At 35.6% G+C, this 24,089-nt stretch overlaps 1 long non-coding RNA gene across 1 annotated transcript in view; it reads left to right on the top strand.

The window, feature by feature from the left end:
- The window catches only part of LOC141278699 (uncharacterized), a 105,843-nt gene that overhangs the window by 38,600 nt on the left and 43,154 nt on the right, over positions 1-24,089 (top strand). The gene's annotated exons all lie outside the window — the stretch shown is intronic.

Raw genomic sequence — 24,089 nt, 5'->3', positions numbered from 1 at the left:
TTTGAGCGTACAAATTGCCAATAAATATAAATGTTCCAAGAACCCTAAAAATCAATTTTCATTCTGAAATTCTTCAGTGCAACATTCCATATGTCAGATTAATTTGGTTATACTTTTTCAAACCTTTTACATCTATGTCTCTTGTCAGTTTTTGGAAAAGATATGTTAACCCTCACTTTTGCTGTACTTTTAAATGTATCTTCTTTGTATTCTCTTAATTTGTGTATTTTGAAGTTATGATATTAGGTGCTTATAAAGTTAGAATTTTTGTGTCTTCCTGGTAGATTGGCTCCTATATCATTAAAAAACTATTTCATTCTATTTCTAGCGATGACTGTTGCTTCAAAGTCAACTTTCTATTAGTTATTTATACCTTTTTTCTCTGCTTACTGTTTGCCAATTTGTATCCTGACAATTAGGGATGTCTCTTAAAACAAAAACTAGGTACTGTTTTTAAATCCAGTGTGAAAATTTGTTTTTTAATTGGCATGTTTAGCCCTTTTATATGTGTTTGGATTTAAACCTACAATCTTATTATTTATTATCTATTGGTGCCACTTGTTCCATACTTTCTCTCCTTCCTTGACATTTTTGGGATTACTTAGGATTTATGTTAATATATTTTCCTCTTTATTACCTTGTTACTTACATATTCTATAACTACTATTTTGAGAGTACCGTGGAGATTACAATATGCATTGATAACAAATTTTAACCATTGTATGTAATAGTATATTAACACATTCCAGATTGTGCTAGAACATTAGACTCTTGCTCTGCAAAGTGCAGTCCACGGACCAACAACATTGGCATCTTCCAGGTCCTTGCCTAGAAATGCAGAATTCTCAGGCCCCATCCCAGACCTACTGAATTAGAGCCTGTGGTTTTATAAGAATCTCAAATGTAACTTATGCTCAGTAAATTCAAGAGGGTATTACCTTGGAACACATTTAATTCTAGTTACTCTCCTTCCCACCTTTTTCTGTTATTATGGCTATGTACTTTAATTCTAAAATACTTTTAAACCCCAGAAGCTATTATTTAATTAGCAAATAGATTTACCCACCTATTTACCCTCATATTAGACTGAATCACATATGTACTCTTTTGCTGCTCTCCCTCCCTCCCTCCGTCCTTTGTGGTTTTATATGGAATAATTTTCTATATGCTAGAAGAACTCCTTTAATATTTCCATTAGTGTGGTTCAGCTGGTGTGTAATTCTCATTATTTGTTTTCAAAAATGGGTTTATAACCTTTAATTTGGAAAGATACAGTCACTAAGTATAAAATTCTAGTTAATGTTGCTAAGAGTGTCTAGCACAATGTTTATGCCATAGTAGTTGTTCTATATATTTGGTAAATTAATTATTATTAACAATACAATTGCTTAATTGACTTGTGTTTGACACACAACAGAGAAACAATGTTTTTCTTATTAGAAAAAAGTAAGTTTTTGCTGAACATGATAAAGCAATGAATTCTACTTTTTTTACCTCTTTCTGATTGTGGAAATAATCTTTAGAAAACCTCATACTGATTACAAGCATCTCAAGATCTGTATGGAGATCATAAAAGTTAAACAATTGACTATATTTAATTTCAAAGCTTTACAAAAGCAAATGAGTATGTAAAAGTATACTTCTATGAAGAAAGATTTAAGTTAGGGCTGGAATACTAAAATACAATGTTGTAAATTTTATGATGAGCTCAAATTTAATTATAGTTGATCGTGAATAGCCCTCAGCAAATAAGGACCAAAGTATAATTTATACAAGGAATCACAGTTTCCCATGACATGCACACCTTATTTGGAAAAAAGTGGTTGAGCCCTGTAGCTATATTGAAGAATTGTTAAGTACAAAATGCACTAAAAACGTAAGCTACTGCTGCAACTCTTACTGCATAGGAAAGGGAACATCTAGATTTGGCAATATCTAGTTTTTTGTTTTGAGCATGTGTTATTTATATCATCTTATGACCTTTTCTTTTCACAAGTGACAGCTGTCAGTGCTCAACAAACAAAAACCCTTAACATGTGTCCTTGTTAAGCTAATAATATTCTAATAGATTGTATTTTATATCCTTTATAATGGGAAAAACAAGAAAATAGCAAATTAATATTTTTCCCTGAAGCTAATTTTTATTACTATTTTTAGTCTGAGTAACTAAAGCGATCACAAATAAGCACCCATTGTTTATTTTTAACAAACATATTGAACATCTATTTTGTCATAGGTAGGTAGAATTTTGGATAATTATCTGATAAAGATTAATTTCCACCAATTTAGATTCTAATCTGTTTTGTAAGACAGCCAAGAAATTTTGTCATTCTAATGTTTGACTACTATTTTAAGAAGTAAATTCTTTATTCAACCTAATTGTTACATGGTGTAATTTAAGGTCTTTTTCCTTGATGTGAAAAATATTTGAAGTTAATAAGAATATGAATGACTGTTATCACTTATTTTTACATACATTTTTACAGTTTTACCAGATGAGTGAGATGGCTTTCCTCAGAACCATTTAGGTCATTGATATCAGAAATAGGAATATAGTTCTCTCGAACAACATGGGGTTTGAACTGTAGGGTCCACTTATATGCCAATTTTTTATCCAGAGTGGGTTGAATCCACTGATGTAGAACCATGGATATGGAGGAACTGTGGATGCAGAGAGATGACTATATATTATGCAGAGATTCTTGACTGCATAAAGGATCAGTGCCTCTAACCCCTTCATTGTTCAAGGGTCAACTGTAGTTTTGAAATTTTTACTCCTAGTCAAGAACCACCTACACCACCACTGGTGTCTGTCATCTCAATGGAGCTAATGAAGATGTGGTTAACTTTTATATATGATCCCTTTTGGGTGACAAGATATGGCTTCTTCTTTGTCAGCAAGCTACTATGCAGTACCAGTATGTAGAAAGTTAACTTTTTGGAATTATATAATTACAGAACAAGAAAGGATAAGTAACAAGGTACTAGAAGTAAAAAAAAAAAAAACCCAAAACAATGAGGAATAGTATCATTAAATATTATCCCTTGGTTTTCTCTTATTTTGTTATGGTGTTTTTAATGTTTTCAATGTTTATTCTTTAATCATGGTTAAAAATGATCTGTGAGCACTCCCCAACTCCTTCCCATGTTAAATTACAAATCTCTTAATTAGGTTCTATTTTAAATAGTGTTAATAAGAACTTAAAGTCATGGATTGATGTCTCATTTTCCTAATTATTGGTAGTTATATTTAGTAATTACTTCTATTTTCTTGAATCACCTATGCGTCAGGGACTTTATATGCATTTACCAAAAACAGAAACAAAACAAAATAAAAACAAAAAAATACAAAGAGTATTTTATTCCTGACTTAAGGACGAAACATCCTCCAAGAAGTTGTGATACATCTGTAATCACTAGATAGCTATGAAGGCATCTCATTGACTCCAAAACACTGAAATTCAGCTACATTAATTTTTTTCCATTGCATCATATTTCTGAGGAGGAAATAACGTCAATCTGAATCAATTAAATTTGCATAGTAACATTATTGAGAAGATCAGATAGAAAATTGGACTCAAACATATTCTTTCCATTGAAACTTGAAATTTAATAGCAAATTATAAGGACTCAGCTTATGTTTGAATATTTATTCAATCTTTCTGGAAATAATATAGAAGTCTTACTTTTGCATTCAATGAATTTAAACAATAAAAAAACACTTTCTTATACTTTAGAAAAATATTCCTAAGAAATGCTGATATAAACAAAAGTATAGTGGAGTCTGTCTTTTCATCCAAACTGCCAAAATTTTAATAGGAAGAGTAAAGATGATTTATAAAGCCATTGGTTGGCAACATACGTAAGAAAGATTTATGTTTTATACCTACTTTTATTACTTAAAACTTCTGCTCTTTAGTTTTTATTAGTTTGTTTTTAGTTATTATTGGCAGCAAATGAGTAGTGATGTTAGTGGAATAAAAGTTACAAATAATGAAAAAGGACATAATTATTCTCCAAACACTAAATTATTGGCTCTACAATTTTCAAAGTTTGACATTAGGTGATTTATACAATTTAAGATAAAGCCATTGTAAAAAAGAACATTTATATTGTTCTTCCATTCTATTTAAGAAAAGAATATAGATGAGTATAAGATATACTATTACTAATAGTGATACTATCAACATTAATAATAAACTTAATATTCATTAAGGATTTACATTTTATACATGATATCTAATTTAATCCTTAAAGAAAAGGCTGAATATAATTAGTTATTCTCCTCAATTTACAAATGAGGAAACTGAGCCACAGAGAAGGTAAGAAATAAGTGGAACCAAGACTCAAATATAGGTAGATTTCAGAATACATGATTTTAAGCATAGCAGCACTGAATTATGATACTATGTTTATATTTTCTTTATAGTTGTTGGATCATGGTGAAGGTTACGGTGATATTACTCTTAGGCAAGATTCTATACTGCATCATTATTAGTTTTTAAAACAGTTCTGATTGATTAGCAGAGTTAATGCGAAACATCAAGATAAATTATGTTTGAAAAATTCAAACAATTTATGTCCAAATAAGCCACAGAGCTGAAAATGCCAACATAAGCCCTGTATTAGTTATGTTTTGCTGGGTAAAAGTGTATCACAAATTTAGTGGCTTAAAACAAGACACATGTATTATCTTATAGTTTCTGTGAGTCAGTAGTCCAGTCACAACTTAGCTGGGTATTCTGTCCAGAGTCTCCCAAGGCTGCAATCAAGGCATCGATGAACTGTTCTCATCTGGAGGCTCAGCTGGGAATATTCTACTTCCAAGCTCATTCAGCTGAGCTTCAGTTGCTGGCAGAACTGAGCTTTGTTTGTTTTTTGGAAGAATTTCTTTCTTTGTGGTTTTATGACTGAGGGCCCTGGCTTTTTACTGGCTATTGGCTGGAGGCCACCCTCAGATCCTAGAGCTTATTGCAGTTCTTAAAAGCCACCTGTAGTTCCTTACTATATAGGCTTCTCCTACATGTTTACTTACTTCATCAAGAATATGTGAGATTATGCTTCAAACTATAATATTGTACATTCATGACATAACTGGAAAATCACAGAAAACATACTGAGAACCTACTACTTAATTCCCAAGGGCAGTGAGTCTCAACCTGGGATATCACTTGGAATCACCTGGGAATATTTTTTTTATTGAATGTAATTGAGTTACTGTGTAAGTTTAAGGTGTACAACTTGTTGATTTGATAAATTTATATCTTGCAATATGATTACCACCAAAGCTAACACCTCTATCACATCACATAATTATCATTTCTTTTTGTGGTGAGAACATTTAAGATCTAATCTCTTGGCAACTTTGAAGTATATGACAGTATTGTTAACTACAATCGCTATGCTGTGCATTAGATCTTCAGAACTTATTCATCTTCAGGTTGCACATTTGTAACCTTTAACAGCATCGACTCAATTCCCCCACTCCTCCAGCCCCTGGTAAACATCATGCTACTGTTTCTATGAGTTAGGTTTTTTAGATTCCACATATAGGTGATATTATTCCATGTTTGTCTTTCTCTATCTGACTTATATCACTTAGCATAATGCCCTCAGGTTCCATCCACCTTGTCACAGAAGGTCGGATTTCCTTCTTTCTCATGGCTGAACATTATTCCATTGTATATATATACCACAACGTCCTTTGCCATCCATACATCCAATAATGCTGCAATAGACATAGAAGTGCAGCCATCTGTTTGATATTATATTGTCATTCCCTTTGGCTATATACCTAGAAGTGGGATTGCTGGATCATACCATGATATAGATCATTATAGTGCTGTAGTTTTAATTTTTTGAGGAACCTCCATATTGTTTTCCATAGTGGCTAACCATTCCCACTGATGGTGTAAGAGTGTTCCCTTTTCTCCACATATTCAACAACACTTGTTATCTCTTGTCTTCTTGAGGATAGTCATTTGACAGAGTGAAATATTTGCATTTTCCTGATGATTAGTGATTTTAAGCATCTTTTCATGTACCTGATGTCCATCTGCATGTCCTCTTTGGAAGAAATATCTATTCAGTTTATCCACCCATTTCTTAATCAGATAGTTTATTTTCTGTTATTGAGTTGTATGAGTTCTTTATATAATTTGGATATTAACCCCTTATCTATAGTTTGCAAATATTTCCTCCCATTCTGTAGGCTGCCTTCTCATTTTGTCAATTGTTTCTTTTGCTGTGCAGATTATTTTTTAGTCTGATATAGTCACACTTGTTGATTTTTGATTTTGTTGCCTGTGATTTAGGTGTCATAACCAAAAAAATCATTGCCAAGACCATTGTCAAGAAGATTTTCTCTATGTTTTCTTCTGGGAATTTTATAGTATCAGGTTATGTTTAAGCCTTTAATTCATTTGAATTAATTTTTGTGAGTGATATAAGGGCCCAGTTTAGTTTTTATGCATGTGTTTATCCAGTTTCCCCAGAACGATTTGTTTAAAAGACTATCCTTTCTGCATTGAGTGTTCTTGATTCCCTTGTTAAACGTTAGTTGACTGTATATGTAAGAGGTTGTTTCCAGGCTCCCTATTCTGTTTCATTGGTCTATGTTTCTATTTCTATGCCAGTACACAATGTTTTATCTACTATAGCTTTGTAGTATAGTTAGAGATCAAGACGTGTGATGCCTCAGGCTTGTTCTACTTTCCCATGATTGCTCTGGCTATTCTGAATCTTTTGTGGTTCCATATGAATTTTAAGATTTAAAAATTTTTTTTTGTAAAAAATGTCATTAGAATTTTGATATGGATGCAATAAATATATAGATGGCTTTGGGTAATATGGATTTTAACAGTACTAATATGATCCAGGAAAATGGGATATTTTTCTATCTCTTTGTATCTTTTTCAAATTCCTTCATCAAAATATAAGTTTCATTGTACAATTCTTTCACTTCCTTGATTAAATTTATTCCTAAGGAGTGTATTGTTTTTGACACTACTGTAAATGGGATGGCTTTCCTCATTTGTTTTTCAAATATTGTTGAATATTTGAACAATCTTTTTCAAAAATTGTGTCTAGATTCACAATTGACTTGTGTATGTCGATTTTATATCCTGTGACTTTACTGAATTCATTGATTAGTGCCAACAGTTTTTTGGTTGAGTCTTTAGGATTTCCTATATATAAGATCATATCATCTGCAAATAACGACAATTTTACTTTCTCCCTTTCTGATTTGATTCCTTTTATTTCTTTATCTTGCCTGATAGCTCTAGCAAGGACTCCCAATACTATGTTGAATAAGAGTGGACATCCTTGTCTAGTTCCTGTATTTGAGGAAATTCTTTCACTGTTGGGTATGTTAACCATGGGTTTGTTTTATATGACCTTTATTATGTTGAGGTGTGTTTTTTACACTTAAATTCTTGAGAATTATTATTATGAAAAGATGTTGTACTTTGGCAAATAATTTTTCTGCATCTATTGAGATGATCATGTGTTTTTTTACCTTTCATACTTTTAAAAAAATTTTATTTTCTATTGGAGTATAGTTGATTAACAATGTTGTGTTAGTTTCAGATGCACAGCAAAGTGATTCAGTTATACATATATATATATCTGTTCTTTTTCAAAATTTTTTCCCATTTATGTTATTACAAGATATTAAGGAGAATTCCCTGTGCTTTATAGTAGGTCTGTGTTGGTTATCAATTTAAAATATACCAGTGAGTACACGTCAATTTCAAAGTCCCAGTCTATCCCTCCCCCCAGCCATTCCCCCGTGGAAACCATAAGTTCATTCTCTAAGTCTGTGAGTCTGTTTCTGTTTTGTAAATAAGTTCATTTGTGTCAATATTTTTAGAATCCACATATAAGCAATATCATATGATATTTGTTTTTCTCTGTCTGACTTACTTCGTTTAGTGTGATAATCTCCACGTCCATCCATGTTGCTGCAAATGGCATCATTTCATTCTTTTTAATGGCTGAGTAATATTCCTTTGTACATATGTACCACATCTTCTTTATCCATTCATTTGTCAATGGTCATTTAGGTTGCTTCCATGTCTTGGCTATTGTAAACAGTGCTGCAATAAACATTGGGGTGCAAGTATCCTTTTGAACCATGTATTTCTCTGGATATATGCCCAGGAATAGGATTGCAGGATCATATGGTAGCTCTATTTTTAGTTTTGTAAGGAACCTGCATACTGTTCTCCATAGTGGCTGTACAAATTTACGATTCCCAATAGTGTGGGAGGGTTCCTTTTTCTCCACACTCTCTCCAGCATTTATTGTTTGTAGACTTTTTGATGATGCCCATTCTGACAGGTATGAGATGATCATTGTAGTTTAGACTTGCATTTCTCTAATAATTAGACATGTTGAGCGTCTTTTCATGTGTCTCTTGACCATCTGCATGTCTTTTTTGGAGAAATGTCTATTTAGGTCTTCTTCCTATTTTTTGATTGGGTTTATTTATTTATTTGTATTGAGCCTCACAAGCTGTTTGAAAATCTTGGAGATTAATCCCTTGTTCGTATCATATTTGCAAGCATTTTCTCCCATTCTGTGGGTTGTCTTTTTGTTTGGTTTATGGTTTCCTTTGCTGTGCAAAAGCTTTTGAGTTCAATTAGGTCCCATTTTTTTATATTTGTTTTTATTTCTAATTACTGTAGGAGACACATCAAAAAAGATATAGCTGCAATTTATGTCAAAGAGTGTTCAGCCTATGTTTTCCTCTAAGAGTTTTATAGTATCCAGTCTTACCTTTAGGTCTTTAATCCATTTTGAGTTTACTTTTGTGTATGATATTAAAGAATGTTCTAATTTCATTTTTTTACATGTAGCTGTCCAGTTCTCCCAGCACCATTTATTGAAGAGACTGTCTTTCCTCCATCATATAGTCTTGCCTCGTTTGTCATACATTAATTGACCATAGGTGTGTGGGTTTGTTTCTGGGCTTTCTATCCTGTTCCATGGATCTATGTTTCTGTTTTAGTGCCAGGAACATACTGTTTTGATGACTGTAGTTTTGCAGTATAGTCTGAAGTCAAGGAGTGTGACTCTTCCAGCTCTGTTTTTCTTTCTCAAATTGCTTTGGCTATTTGGGGTCTTTTGTGTCTTCATGCAAATTTTAAGATTTTTTTGTCCTAGTTCTGTGAAAAATGTCTTTGGTAATTTGACAGGGATTACACTGAATCTGTAGATTTCCATGGGTAGTACAGTCATTTTGACAATACTGATTCTTCTAATTCAAGAAGATTGTATATCTTTCCAACTGTTTGTGTCATCTTTAATTTCTTTCATCAGTGTTTTATAGTTTTCTGAGTACAGGTCTTTTGCCTCCTTAGGTAGGCTTTTTCCTAGGTATTTTTTTCTTTCTGATGTGATGATAAATGGAATTGTTTCTTTAATTTCTCTTTGTGATCTTTAGTTATTAGTGTATAGAAATGCAACAGATCTCTGTATTAATTTTATATCCTGCAACATTACTGAATTCATTGATGAGCTCTAGTAGTTTCTGGTAGCATCTTTAGGATTTTCTATGTATAGTATCATACCATCTGCAAACAGTGACAGTTTTATTTCTTACTTTCCATTTTGGATTCCTTTTATTTCTTTTTTTCTCTGATTGCTGTGGCTAGGACTTACAAAACTACATTGAACAAAAGTGGTGAGAATGGGCATTTTTGTCTTGTTCCTGATCTTAGAGGAAATGCTTTCAGCTTTTCACTGTTGAGTATGATGCTAGATGTAGGTTTGTCATATATGGCCTTTATTATCTTGAGGTATATTCCCTCTGTGCCCACTTTCTGGAGATTTTTTGTCATAAATGGGCATTGATGTTTGTCAAAATCTTTTTCTGCATCTATTAAAATGATCATATGGATTTTATTCTTCAGCTTGTTAATGTGGTGTATCACAATGATTGATTTGCAGATATTGAAAAATCCTTGCATCACTGGGATAAATTACACTTGATCATGTATTTTTCAATTTGGTTTGCTAGTACTTTGGTGAGGAATTTTGCATCTATGTTTATCAATGGTGTTGGCCTGTAATTTTCTTTGATCATAATATCTTTGTCTGGCTTTGGTATCAAGGTGATGGTGGCCTCATAGAATGTGCTTGGGGGTGTTCCTTCCTCTACAATTTTTTGGAATAGTTTCCAAAAGATAGGTGTTAACTCTTCTCTAAATGTTCGCTAGAATTCACCTTTGAAGCCTTCTGTTCCTGGACTTTGTTTCTGGAAGTTTTTAAATCCCTGTTTCAATTTTGGTACTTGAGATTAATATGTTCATATTTTCTATTTCTTCCTAGTTCAGTCTTGTAAGGTTGTTATCTTTCTAAGAACTTGTCCATTTCTTCTAGGTTGTCCATTTTATTGGCATATAGTTTTTTGTAGTAGTCTCTTATGATCTTTTGTATTTCTGTGGTGTCAGCTGTAAATTCTTTTTCATTTCTAATTTTATTGATTTGCATTCTCTCCTTTTTTTTCTTGATGAGTCTGGCTAAAGGTTTATCAAATTTGTTCATGTTTTCAAAGAACCAGATTTTAGTTTCATTCATCTTTGCTATTGTTTCCATTGTCTCTATTTCATTTATTTCTCCTCTGATCTTTATGATTTCTTTCCTTCTACTAATTTTGGGTTTTGTTTTTACTTCTTTCTCTAGTTGCTTTAGGTGTAAGTTTAAGTTGAGATTTTTCTTATTTTGTGAGGTAAGATTTTATTGCTATAAACTTCCCTCTTAGAACTGCTTTTGTATGTCCCATAGGCTTTGGATCATCTTGTTTACAATGTCATTTGTCTCTAGATATTTTTAAATTTCCGCTTTGATATTTTCAGTGATCCATTGGTTGTTTAGTAGCATACTGTTTAGCCTCCATGTGTTTGGGTGTTTTACAGCTTTTTTTTTCTTGTACTTGATTTCTAACCTCATAGCCTTGTGGTCTGGAAAGATGTTGACATGATTTCAATTTTCTTGAATTTACTGAAGCTTGCTTCATGACCCAGCATGTGTTCAGTCCCGGAGAATGTTCCGTGTGCACTTGAGAAGAATGTGTATTCTGCTGCTTTTGGATGGAATGCTCTATAAATATCAATTAAGTCCATCTGGTATAATGCGTCATTTAAGGCCTGTGTTTCCTTATTGATCTTCTATCTGGATGATCTGTCCATTGATTAAAGTGGGGTGTTAAAGCCCTCCACTATTATTGTGTTAAAGTTCCCCACTATTATTGTGTTACTGTTGAATTCTCTTCTTATGGCTGTTAGCATTTGCCTTATATATTGAGGTGCTCCTATATTGGATGCATATATATTTACAATTGTTGTATCTTCTTCTTGGATTGATCTTTTTTTTCTTAACATCTTTATTGGAGTATAATTGCTTTACAGTGGTGTGTTAGTTTCTTCTGTATAACAAAGTGAATCAGCTATACATATACATATATCCCCATATCTCCTCCCTCTTGCATCTGCCTCCCACCCTCCCTATCCCACCCCTCTAGGTGGACACAAAGCACTGAGCTGATCTCCCTATGCTTTTCAAGTTTGCATCTTTGAAAGTTCACAACTTGAAGGTTCATATGTAGGAGACTTACTGTATTGCTACTCCAGCTTTCTTTTGATTTCCATTTGCATGGAATACATTTTTCCATCTCCTTACTCTCAGTCTGTATGTGTCCCTAGATCTGAAGTGGGTCTCTTGTAGATAGCATATATACGGGTCTTGTTTTTGTATACATTCAGCCAGTCTATGCCTTTTGGTTGGAGCATTTATTCCATTTATGTTTAAGGTAATTATCACTATATATGTTCTATTACAATTTTCTTAATTGTTTTGGATTCTTTTGTAGGTCTTTGTTCTTCCCTTCCTCTTTTGTTTTCTTCTTTTGTGATTTGATGACTATCTTTAGTGTTGTGTTTGGATTGCTTTTTTCTTTGTTTTTGTATCTATCGTAGATTTTCAGTTTGACGTTACCATGAGATTTTGATATAACAGTTATATATAAACAAGATTTTTTTAAGCTGCTGGTCTTTTAATCTCAAATGCATTTCCAATATCCTGCATTTGTGCTCTCTTCTCACAATTGCTGGTTTTGATATTATATTTGTGTGTAGATGATTTCCTACCTTTATGTTACGTTTCTAGTTGTGGCCTTTTCTTTCCCACTTAGAGAGGCTCCTTTAGCATTTGTTGCAAAGCTGATCTGGTCATATTGAATTCTGTTAGCTTTTGTTTGTCTGTAAAGCTTTTGATTTCACTTTTGAATCTGAATGAGAGTCTTTCTGGGTATTCTTGGTTGTAGGTTCTTCCTTTTCATCACTTTAGATATATCATGCCACTCCCTTCTTGCCTGCAGAGTTTCTGCTGAAAAATCAGCTGATAACCTTATCGGAGCTCCATTGTATGTTATTTGTTGCTTTTAATATTTTTTCTTTGATTTCTGTCAATTTGATTACTATGTGTTTTGGTCTCTTCCTCCTTGGGTTTATCCTGCCTGGGACTCTGTGCACTTCCTGGACTTGGGTGACTGTTTCCTTTCCAATGTTAGGGAAGTTTTAAGCTATTACCTCTTCAAATATTTTGTCAGGTCCTTTCTCTCTTCTCCTTCTGGGACCCCTGTAATGTGAATGTTGGTGTGTTTAATCTTGTCCCGGAGGTCTCTTAGACTGTCTTCATTTCTTTTCATTCTTTTTTCTTTATTTTATTCTGTTGCAGTGATTTCTACCATTCTTTCAGCTCACTTATCCATTCTTCATCCTCAGTTATTCTGCTATTGATTCCTTCTAGTGTATTTTTCATTTCATTTATTGTATTGTTCATCTCTTTTAGTTTGTTCTTCTTCTAGGTCTTTGTTAAACATTTCTTGTGTCTTCTTGATCTGTGCCTCCATTCTTTTTCTGAGATCCTGGATCATCTTCCCTATCGTTACTCTGAATTTTTTTCCCAGTAGATTGCCTATCTTTTCTTCACTTAGTTGTTTTTCTGGGGTTTTATCTTGTTCCTTCATCTGGGACACATTACTCTGCTGTCTCATTTTGTTTAACTTTCCTTGCTTGCGGTTTCCGTTCTGCAGGCTGCAGGATTGTAGTTCTTCTTATTCTCCTGTCTGCCCTCTTGTGGATGAAGCTGTCTAAGAGGCTTGTGCAGGCTTCCTGGTGGCAGGGACTGGTTCCTGCCCACTGGTATGTGGTGCTAGGTCTTGTCCCTCTGGAATGGTGGCCATGATGGCTCACCAATGAGTACTCCCCAGAACTGCTGCTGCCAGTGTCTTTGTTCTCACAGTGAGCCACAGCCACCCCCACTGTCACAGGAGACCCTCCAATACTAGCAGGTTGGTCTGGCCCAGTCCCTTATGAGGTCAGTGCTTTTTTCCCTGGGTCCTGGTGTGCACGAGACCTTGTGTGCACCCTCCAAGAGTGGAGTTTCTGTTTCCCACAGTCATGTGGAATTCCTGCAATCACACCCCACTGGCCTTCAAAGTCAGATTCTCTGGGGGTTCCTTCACCTGGTGCCAGACCCCCAGACTGGGAGGCCTGATGGGGGCTCAGGACTTTCACTCATATGGGAGAACTTCTGTGACTTGTTTTTCAATTTGTGGGTCACCCACCCAGTGGGTATGGGATTTTATTTTATCGTGATTGTGCCCCTCCTTCCATCTTATTGTGGCTTCTTCTTTGTCTTTGGATGCAGTGTATCCTTTTTGGTAGGTTTTTCCTCAATGATTGTTTTTCCTCAATGATTGTTTAGCGTTTTTTCCTCAATGATTGTTTTTTCCTCAATGATTGTTTAGCAGTTAGTTGTTATTTTGGTGTTTTTGCAAGGAGTGAGCTCACATTCTTCGACTCTGCCATCTTGCAACTTCCCAGAGAGCTTCTTCTCTTTCATTCTTTAATGTGATGTTTCACATTTATTGATTTGTATATGTTTAACCATCCTTGCATCTGATGGGTAATTCCATGATGTTTGATCAGCTTAATGTGTCATTGAATTGTGCTAATATTTTGTTAAGAACTTCTGCCTCTATATTAATCAGGGATATTGGTCTATATATTTCTTGTTGTGTCCTTATCTGACTTTGTTGTCTAGATAGTGCTGACTTTGTCAAATGAGTATTCCCTCCTTTTCCATTTTTTGGGAAGACTTTGATAAGGGTTGAAATTAATTCTTCTTTAAATGTGTGACAGAATTCACCAGTGAAGCCTTCTGGTCTTGGGGTTTTCTGTGTTGGGAGGGTTTTGATTATTGAGTTAATCTCCTTACTAGTTATTGATCTGTTCAGATTTTCTACTTTATCATGGTTCAGTCTTTGTAAATTACATGCATCTAGGAATTTATCCATTTCTTTTGGTTATCCCTTTTGTTGGCATATAATTGTTCATAGTAATTTCCTATGATTCTGTATATTTTTATGGTGTCACTTACGTCTCCTTTTTTAATTTTTATTTTGAGTCTTCTCTCTTTCATTTTCTAAGTTAGTCTAGCTAAAGGTTTGCCAATGTAACCAGCTCTTAGTTCTGTTGATCTTTTGATTTTTTTCTATTCTTTTCCTTATCTCTCCTTAATTTATTTCCACTCTCATCTTTGTTTTCTTCTTCCTTCTGCTAACTTGGGCTTAGTTTGTTTTTCTTTTTTTAGTTTCTTAAGGTGTAAAATTAAATTGTTTATTTGAAAAGTATTTTCTTGATATGTGCATTTATTACTCTAAACTTCTGTCTCAGAACTGCTTTTTGGCCTCCTAAATGTTTTGGTGTGTTATGTTTCAAGTTTTACTTGTTTTGATATATTATTTTATTTTCCTTTTGATTTCTTCTTCAACCCATTGATTTTTCACAGGTGAGTTGTTTGGTTTCCACATGTTTGTAAATTTTCCAGTTTCCTCTTTGGTTGATTTACAGTTTTATACCATTGTGGTCAGAAAGGTATCTGGTATGATTTCAGTCGATTGAAATTTGCTATGACTTGCAAGAGCCTTAGTCACTTTCAGTTCAAGGATTTTTTCTTCCCTCTTCTTTCTCTCAAGGGAATATTAGTTGTCAAATATAAGTTTACTTTTTAAAGCAGCATTCAGTAATGTTGGAACTGATTATTCTTAATCCATTCTCCTAGCCACTTCTCAGCTATAGACTATTTTTACTTGATCTTGGGCATTGGTCTCTCCTCTGAGCATCTGCTGCTGTTTTACAAACTTCTGTCTTGATTTTAGGTTCACTCAGCATAAGGTACATCCCATGAAAATGTCTTTCTTTTCCAAACTTGAGAGTTTTTCCATTCTACTGGTCCTTTCGGACACTCACACACCACTATTTAAGGACAGAGCATAGAAACTCTCAGCAAGGGATGGCGGGATTCTTTAAATTGCCCTCAAGATTATTTTACTGATTACTTCACTCAATACTACACCATTTTTCATACTGGTACCTAGAGAGAGAAATTGTGAGTCTGTCCCTTATATCTAAATATTTGAAGACATGCTATCTAGAGGAGATCATGTATTATTTCGGATAGTAGAACTAGGATGGGTATGTGGTACCTTATCTGCCTTCAATCTCTAAGCTTCAAACTCACAGCTTTGTTTCTGATAGTTAAGCATGACACAGTATTTGCTATACTGGGTCTTAATTCTAGCTTTTCCTCAGTCTGGGAAACTCTCCTGTAAGACTGTCTTCTATTTATGAAACTCTCCTGTAAGACTGTCTTCTATTTATTATGCAAATCTTAGCTCAAATATTCCTTCTTCCAAAAATCCCTCCCTAAACATCTTATCTATCTCAGAAGCCCCCCCAGTCACTCCCTATCATTTCACCCTGCTTTCATTAAAGAATATACATTATATTTGTAAATTATTTTGTCTTTCTCCACTTCATTGTGAGATTAGGAGCTTTTTCCTGTGTCTCATTTGTCTCCCAAGTACAGACCAGGGTCAGGCATATAGTTGATAAATGGTTGCTTAATGAAAGAATGACATATGAATAAACATATGTGGATATTATCTCTTGTTTAATTGTAACAAAGGCATGAGAAACACGAACAGTTTGGAAAATATTTTGTACTGACTGCTGTTCAACTGTATATAATAGTTTATATTATTACGTATTTTGGATAACAAACACAACTAAATCTAGTATACCAAATAGGTTGCTAAATTTACGATTATAGAAGCCTGATTGCAAATAGGCTTAGCACCAGAAATTACTTTGTTTTAACACAGTAGAACATTAATTAATTTTAAGTATCAGAGGAAATAATATTTGACTTCAATTAGAGAAAGTTGGGGAATTAATGCATTTATAATATGTAACAAAGTACCAAAATCTAGAAAATTAGAAAGATATTATATTATAAAATATACTATATTATGAATAGATTAAATTATAATTTCACTTTTGAAAAAGTGACTTATCAAAAAGCTGCTGTAGAAGGAAAGGGGAATAGATATTCTGAAAATGGAGGAAAGAGATGAAAAGAAACAATATAAAGAGAGTGTAAGAAAGCACAGTGAAGTAAAAATCTAAATATAGAATTACTTTATTGTTCATAAATGGCTTTTAAGATTATAATAAAAAGCATTTGCACATACTCAGGGGAAATATTCTAACAGAGAAATACTCCAGAAAGAACATTAATGATGATGTTAAAAGGGAACAGTATTGTCATGTTATTTGTCAATTTTGTCATTAAACTGTAGACAGACAAGTGAGAAATAAAGAGCTTGAAAACTTGTCCGTTGAAAAAGTAGATAAAATAGTAATTAGAAATATTTGCTATATGCAGATCAGTGGGACACGTTGACCTTATTTTCTATGATTTTTCAAAGGATTATTTTATGCATTTACCATTTCTGAAAAGTCCTCAAGGCTTTTCAGAGGCTGTATTGGCCTGTATATGAAAAGTAATTTAGTATTGAAAAAAAAAGTATATGAAAAGTAATTTAGTATTGAAAAGCTCCTGAAATCTAGAAAAAGCCAAAGTGAATCTAATTAGAAGGAGAAGTCTAGTGGGGTACCAGAGATTTGTTGCTACATTGTCATGGTTAAAATATGTAACAGTTTGGAAAAAGCAAAAGCTAAGTATTCAAATGATATTTGTAAGTGTTTGTTAGTAAATAAGCAGGAACTAAAACAACTAGTGGAAATAGAAATACTATAAAAAGCTTTAAGCTATTAGTTCAATTTGTAAAATTTTGACATGCTGTAAATAGCAACAAATCTAAATCTCACAAAGATTTCTGAATGGAGGAGCTTCCAGGAAGATGGTGGAAGAGTAAGACGCGGAAATCACCTTCCTCCCCACAGATACACCAGAAATACATATACACATGGAACAACTACAGAATACCTACTGAACGCTGGCAGAAGACTGCAGACCTCCCAAAAGGCAAGAAACCCCCCCCCCCCCCCACGTAACTGGGTAGGGCAAAAGAACAAAGAATAAACAGAGACAAAAGGATAGGGACGGGACTTGCACCAGTGGGAGGGAGCTGTGAAGGAGGAAAGGTTTCCACACACTAGGAAGCCCCTTCGTGGGCGGAGACTGCGGGTGGCAGAGGGGGAAAGCTTCGGAGCCGCGGAGGAGAGCACAGTAACGGGTGCGGGGGGCAAAGTGGAGAAATTCCCGCATGAAGGATCGGTGCCGACCGGCACTCACCAGCCTGAGAGGCTTGTCTGCTCCCCCGCCAGGGTGGGCGGGGCTGGGAGCTGAGGCTCGGGCTTCGGTCGGAGCGCCTGGAGAGGACTGGGGTTGGTGGCATGAACACAGCCTGCAGGGGGTTAGTGCGCCACGGCTGGCCGGGAGGGAGTCCGGGGAAAAGTCTGGACCTGCCGAAGAAGCAAGAGACTTTTTCTTCCCTCTTTATTTCCTGGTGCGCAAGGAGAGGGAATTAAGAACGCTGCATAAGGGAGCTCCAGAGATGGGCGTGAGCTACAGCTAAAAGCGTGTACCCCAGGGACAGGCATGAGATGCTAAGGCTGCTGCTGCCGCCACCAAGAAGCCTGTGTGTGAGCACAGGTCACTATCCCCACCCCCCTTCCGGAGAGCCTGTGTAACCCGCCACTGCCAGGGTCCGGAGAACCAGGGACAACTCCCCCGGAAGAATGCATGGAGAGCCTCAGGCTGGTGCAATGTCACGCTGGCCTCTGCCGCTGCAGGTTCGCCCTGCACTCCACGCCCCTCCCTCTCCCCGGCCTGAGTGAGCCAGAGCCCCCGAATCAGCGGCTCCTTTAACTCCATCCTGAGTGAAGAACAGACGCCCTCTGGCGCCCTACATGCAGAGGCGGGGCCAAATCCAAAGCTGAGCCCCTGGGAGCAGTGAGAACAAAGAAGAGAAAGGGAACTCTCCCAGCAGCCTCAGAAGCAGCAGATTAAAGCTCCACAATCAATTTGATGTACCCTGCATCTGTGGAATACAAGAATAGACAACGATCATCCCGAATTAAGGAGGTGGACTTTGAGAGCAAGATTTATGATTTTTTCCCCCTTTTCCTCTTTTTGTGAGTGTGTACGTGGATGCTTCTATGTGAGATTTTGTCTGTATAGTTTTGCTTCCACTATTTGTCCTAGGGCTCTATCTGTCCATTTTTTTTCTCTTAATTATTTTTTTATTTTAATAACTTCATTATATTTTACCTTACTTTATTTTATTTTACTTTATCTATCTTCTTTCTTTTTTTCCTTCCTTCCCTCCTTCTTCCTTCCTCACTCCCTCCTTCCCTCCTTTTTTTCTTTTTTTTTCTATTTCTACTAATTCTTTCTTTCTCCCTTTTATTCTGAGCCATGTGGATGAAAGGCTCTTGGTGCTGCAACCAGGAGTCAGTGCTGTGCCTCTGAGGTGGGAGAGCCAACTTCAGGACACTGGCCCACAAGAGACCTCCCAGCTCCACATAATATCAAACAGCGAAAATCTCCCAGAGATCTCCATCTCAACACAATCACCCAGCTTCACTCAACGACCAGCAAGCTAAAGTGCTGAACATCCTATGCCAAACAACTAGCAAGACAGGAACACAACCCCACCCATTAGCAGAGAGGCTGCCTAAAATCAGAATAAGTCCACAGACACCCCAAAACACACCACAAGGTGTGGACCTGCCCAGCAGAAAGACAAGATCCAGCCTCATCCACCAGAACACAGGCACTAGTCCCCTCCACCAGGAAGACTACACAACCCACTGAACCAACCTTAGCCACTGGGGACAGACAGCAAAAACAACGAGAACTACGAACCTGCAGCCTGCAAAACGGAGACACCAAACACAGTAAGATAAGCAAAATGAGAAGACAGAAAAACACACAGCAGATAAAGGAGCAAGATAAAAACCCACCAGACCTAACAAATGAAGAGGAAATAGGCAGTCTACCTGAAAAAGAATTGAGAATAATGATAGTAAAGATGATCCAAAACCTTGGAAATAGAATAGAGACAATGCAAGAAACATTTAACAAGGACCTAGAAGAACTAAACAGGAAACAAGCAATGATGAAAAACAATAAATGAAATGAACAATACTCTAGATGGGATCAATAGCAGAATAACTGAGGCAGAAGAATGGACAAGTGACCTGGAAGATAAAAAAGTGGAAATAATTACTGCAGAAGAGAATAAAGAAAAAAGAATGAAAAGAATTGAGGACAGTCTCAGAGACCTCTGGGACAACATTAAACGCACCAACATTTGAATTATAGGGGTTCCAGAAGAAGAAGAGAAAAAGAAAGGGACTGAGAAAATATTTGAAGAGATTATAGTTCAAAACTTCCCTAATATGGGAAAGGAAATAGTTAATCAAGTCCAGGAAGCACAGAGAGTCCCATAGAGGATAAATCCAAGGAGAAATATGCCAAGACACATATTAACCAAACTGTCAAAAATTAAATACAAAGAAAACATCTTAAAAGCAGGAAGGGAAAAACAACAAATAACACACAAGGGAATCCCCATAAGGTTAACAGCTGATTTTTTAGCAGAAACTCTGCAAGCCAGAAGGGACTGGCAGGACATATTTAAAGTGATGAAGGAGAAAAACCTGCAACCAAGATTACTCTACCCAGCTAGGATCTCATTCAGATTTGATGGAGAAATTAAAACCTTTACAGACAAGCAAAAGCTGAGAGAGTTCAGCACCACCAAACCAGCTTTACAAGAAACGCTACAGGAACTTCTCTAGGCAAGAAACACAACAGAAGGAAAAGACCTGCAATAATGAACCCAAAACAATTAAGAAAATGGGAATAGGAACATACATATTGATAATTACCTTAAATGTAAATGGATTAAATGCTCCCAGCAAAAGACACAGATTGGCTGAATGGATACAAAAACAAGACCCATATATTTGTTGTCTACACGAGACCCACTTCAGACCTAGAGACACATACAGACTGAAAGTAAGGGGACGTAAAAAAGATGTTTCATGCAAATGGAAACCAAAAGAAAGCTGGAGTAGCAATTCTCGTATCAGACAAAATAGACTTTAAAATAAAGACTATTACAAGAGACAAAGAAGGACACTACATAATGATCAAGGGATCAATCCAAGAAGAAGATATAACAACTGTAAATATTTATGCACCCAATATAGGAGCACCTCAATACATAAGGCAAATACTAACAGCCATAAAAGGGGAAATCGACAGTAACACATTTATAGTAGGGGACTTTAGCACCCCACTTTCACCAACGGACAGATCATCCAAAATGAAAATAAATAAGGAAACACAAGCTTTAAATGATACATTAAACAAGATGGACTTAATTGATATTTATAGGACATTCCATCGAAGAACAACAGAATACACATTTTTCTCTAGTGCTCCTGGAACATTCTCCAGGATAGATCATATCTTGCATCACAAATCAAGCCTTGGTAAATTTTAGAAAATCGAAGTTGTATTAAGTATATTTTCCGACCACAACGCTATGAGACTAGATATCAATTACAGGAAAAGATCTGTAAAAAATACAAACACATGGAGGCTAAAGAATACACTACTGAATAACGAAGTGATCACTGAAGAAATGCAAGTGGAAATTAAAAAATACCTTAGAAACAAATGATAATGGAGACACGACCACCCAAAACCTATGGGATGCAGTAAAAGCAGTTCTAAGATGGAAGTTGATAGCAATACAAGCCTACCTTAAAAAGCAGGAAACAACTCGAATAAAGAACCTAACCTTGCACCTAAAGCAATTAGAGGAAGAAGAACAAAAAAAAACCAAAGTTGGCAGAAGGAGAGAAATCGTAAAAATCAGATCAGAAATAAATGAAAAAGAAATGAAGGAAATGATAGCAAAGATCAATAAAACTAAAAGCTGGTTCTTTGAGAAGATAAACAAAATTGATAAACCATTAGCCAGACTCATCAAGAAAACAAGGGAGAAGACTGAAATCAATAGAATTAGAAATGAAAAAGGAGAAGTAACAACTGACACTGCAAAAATACAAAAGATCATGAGAGATTACTACAAGCAACTCTATGCCAATAAAATGGACAACCTGGAAGAAATGGACAAATTTTTAGAAATGCACAATCTGCCGAGACTGAATCAGGAATAAACAGAAAATATGAACAGACCAATCACAAGCACTGAAATTGAAACTGTAATTAAAAATCTTCCAACAAACAAAAGCCCAGGACCAGATAGCTTCACAGGTGAATTCTATCAAACATTTAGAGAAAAGCTAACACCTATCCTTTTCAAACTCTTCCAAAATACAGTAGAGGGAGGAACACTCCCAAACTCATTCTATGAGGCCACCATCACCCTGATACCAAAACCAGACAAGGATGTCACAAAGAAAGAAAACTACAGGCCAATATCACTGATGAACATAGATGCAAAAATCTTCAACAAAGTACTAGCAAACAGAATCCAACAGCACATTAAATGGATCATACAGCATGATCAAGTGGGGTTTATTCCAGGAATGCAAGGATTCTTCAATATACACAAATCAATCAATGTGATACACCATATTAACAAATTGAAGGAGAAAAACCACATGATCATCTCAATAGATGCAGGGAAAGCTTCCGACAAAATTCAACACCATTTATGATAAAAACCCTGCAGAAAGTAGGCATAGAGGGAACTTTCCTCAACATAATAAAGGCCGTATATGAGAAACCCACAGCCAACATCGTCCTCAATGGTGAAAAACTGAAAGCATTTCCACTAAGATCAGGAACAAGAAGGTTGCCCACGCTCACCACTCTTATTCAACATAGTTTTGGAAGTTTCAGCCACAGCAATCAGAGAAGGAAAGGAAATAAAAGGAATCCAAATCGGAAAAGAAGTAAAGCTGTCACTGTTTGCAGATGAAATGATACTATACATAGAGAATCCTAAAGATGCTACCAGAAAACTGCTAGAGCTAATCAATGAATTTAGTAAAGTAGCAGGATACAAAACTAATGCACAGAAATCTCTGGCATTCCTATACACTAATGGTGAAAAATCTGAAAATGAAATCAAGAAAACACTTCCATTTACCATTGCAACAAAAAGAATAAAATATGTAGGAATAAACCTACCTAAGGAGACAAAAGACCTGTATGCAGAGAATTATAAGACACTGATGAAAGAAATTAAAGATGATAGAAATAGATGGAGAAATATACCATGTTCTTGGATTGGAAGAATCAACATTGTGAAAATGCCTCTACTATCCAAAGCAATGTACAGATTCAATGCAATCCCTATCAAACTACCACTGGCATTTTTCACAGAACTAGAACAAAAAATTTCACAACTTGTATGGAAACACAAAAGACCCCGAATAGCCAAAGCAATCTTGAGAACGAAAAACGGAGCTGGAGGAATCAGGCTCCTGACTGCAGACTATACTACAAAGCTACAGTAATCAAGACAGTATGGTACTGGCACAAAAACAGATAGATCAATGGAACAGGATAGAAAGCCCAGAGATTAACCGACGCACATATGGTCACCTTATCTTTGATAAAGGTGGCAGGAATGTACAGTGGAGAAAGGACAGCCTCTTCAATAAGTGGTGCTGGGAAAACTGGACAGGGACATGTAAAAGTATGAAATTAGATCACTCCCTAACACCATACACAAAAATAAGCTCAAAATGGATTAAAGACGTAAATGTACAGCCAGAAACTATCAAACTCTTAGAGGAAAACATAGGCAGGATACTCTATGATATAAATCACAGCAAGATCCCTTTTGACTCACCTCCTAGAGAAATGGAAATAAAAACAAAAATAAACAAATGGGACCTAATGAAACTTCAAAGCTTTTGCACAGCAAAGGAAAACATAAACAAGACCTAAAGACAACCCTCAGAATGGGAGAAAATATTTGCAAATGAAGCAACTGACAAAGGATTAATCTCCAAAACTTATAAGCAACTCATGCAGCTTAATAACAAAAAAACAAACAACCCAGTCCAAAAATGGGCAGAAGAGCTAAATAGACATTTCTCTAAAGAAGATATATGGACTGCCAACAACCACATGAAAGAATGCTCAACATCATTAATTATTAGAGAAATGCAAATCAAAACTACAATGAGATATTATCTCACACCAGTCAGAATGGCCATCATCAAAAATCTAGAAACAATAAATCCTGGAGAGGGCGTGGAGAAAAGGGAACACTCTTGGACTGTTGGTGGGAATGTAAATTGATACAGCCACTGTGGAGAACAGTATGGAGGTTCCTTAAAAAACTACAAATAGAACTACCATATGAACCAGCAATCCCAGTTCTGGGCATATAGCCTGAGAAAACCATAATTCAAGAAGAGTCATGTACCACAGTGTTCACTGCTGCTCTATTTACAATAGCCAGGAGATGGAAACAACCTAAGTGTCCATCATCGGATGAATGGATAAAGAAGATGTGGCACATATATACAATGGAGTATTACTCAGCCATAAAAAGAAATGAAATTGAAGTATTTGTAATGAGGTGGATAGACCTAGAGTCTGTCATACAGAGTGAAGTAAGTCAGAAAGAGAGAGACAAATACCGTATGCTAACACATATATATGGAATTTAAGGGAAAAAAAATGTCATGAAGAGCCTAGGGGCAAGACAG

Source organism: Tursiops truncatus, chromosome 5 (genome assembly GCF_011762595.2).
Source record: "Tursiops truncatus isolate mTurTru1 chromosome 5, mTurTru1.mat.Y, whole genome shotgun sequence".
Taxonomy (NCBI): Eukaryota; Metazoa; Chordata; class Mammalia; order Artiodactyla; family Delphinidae; genus Tursiops; species Tursiops truncatus.
This window is presented reverse-complemented; position numbering and strand designations above follow the sequence as displayed.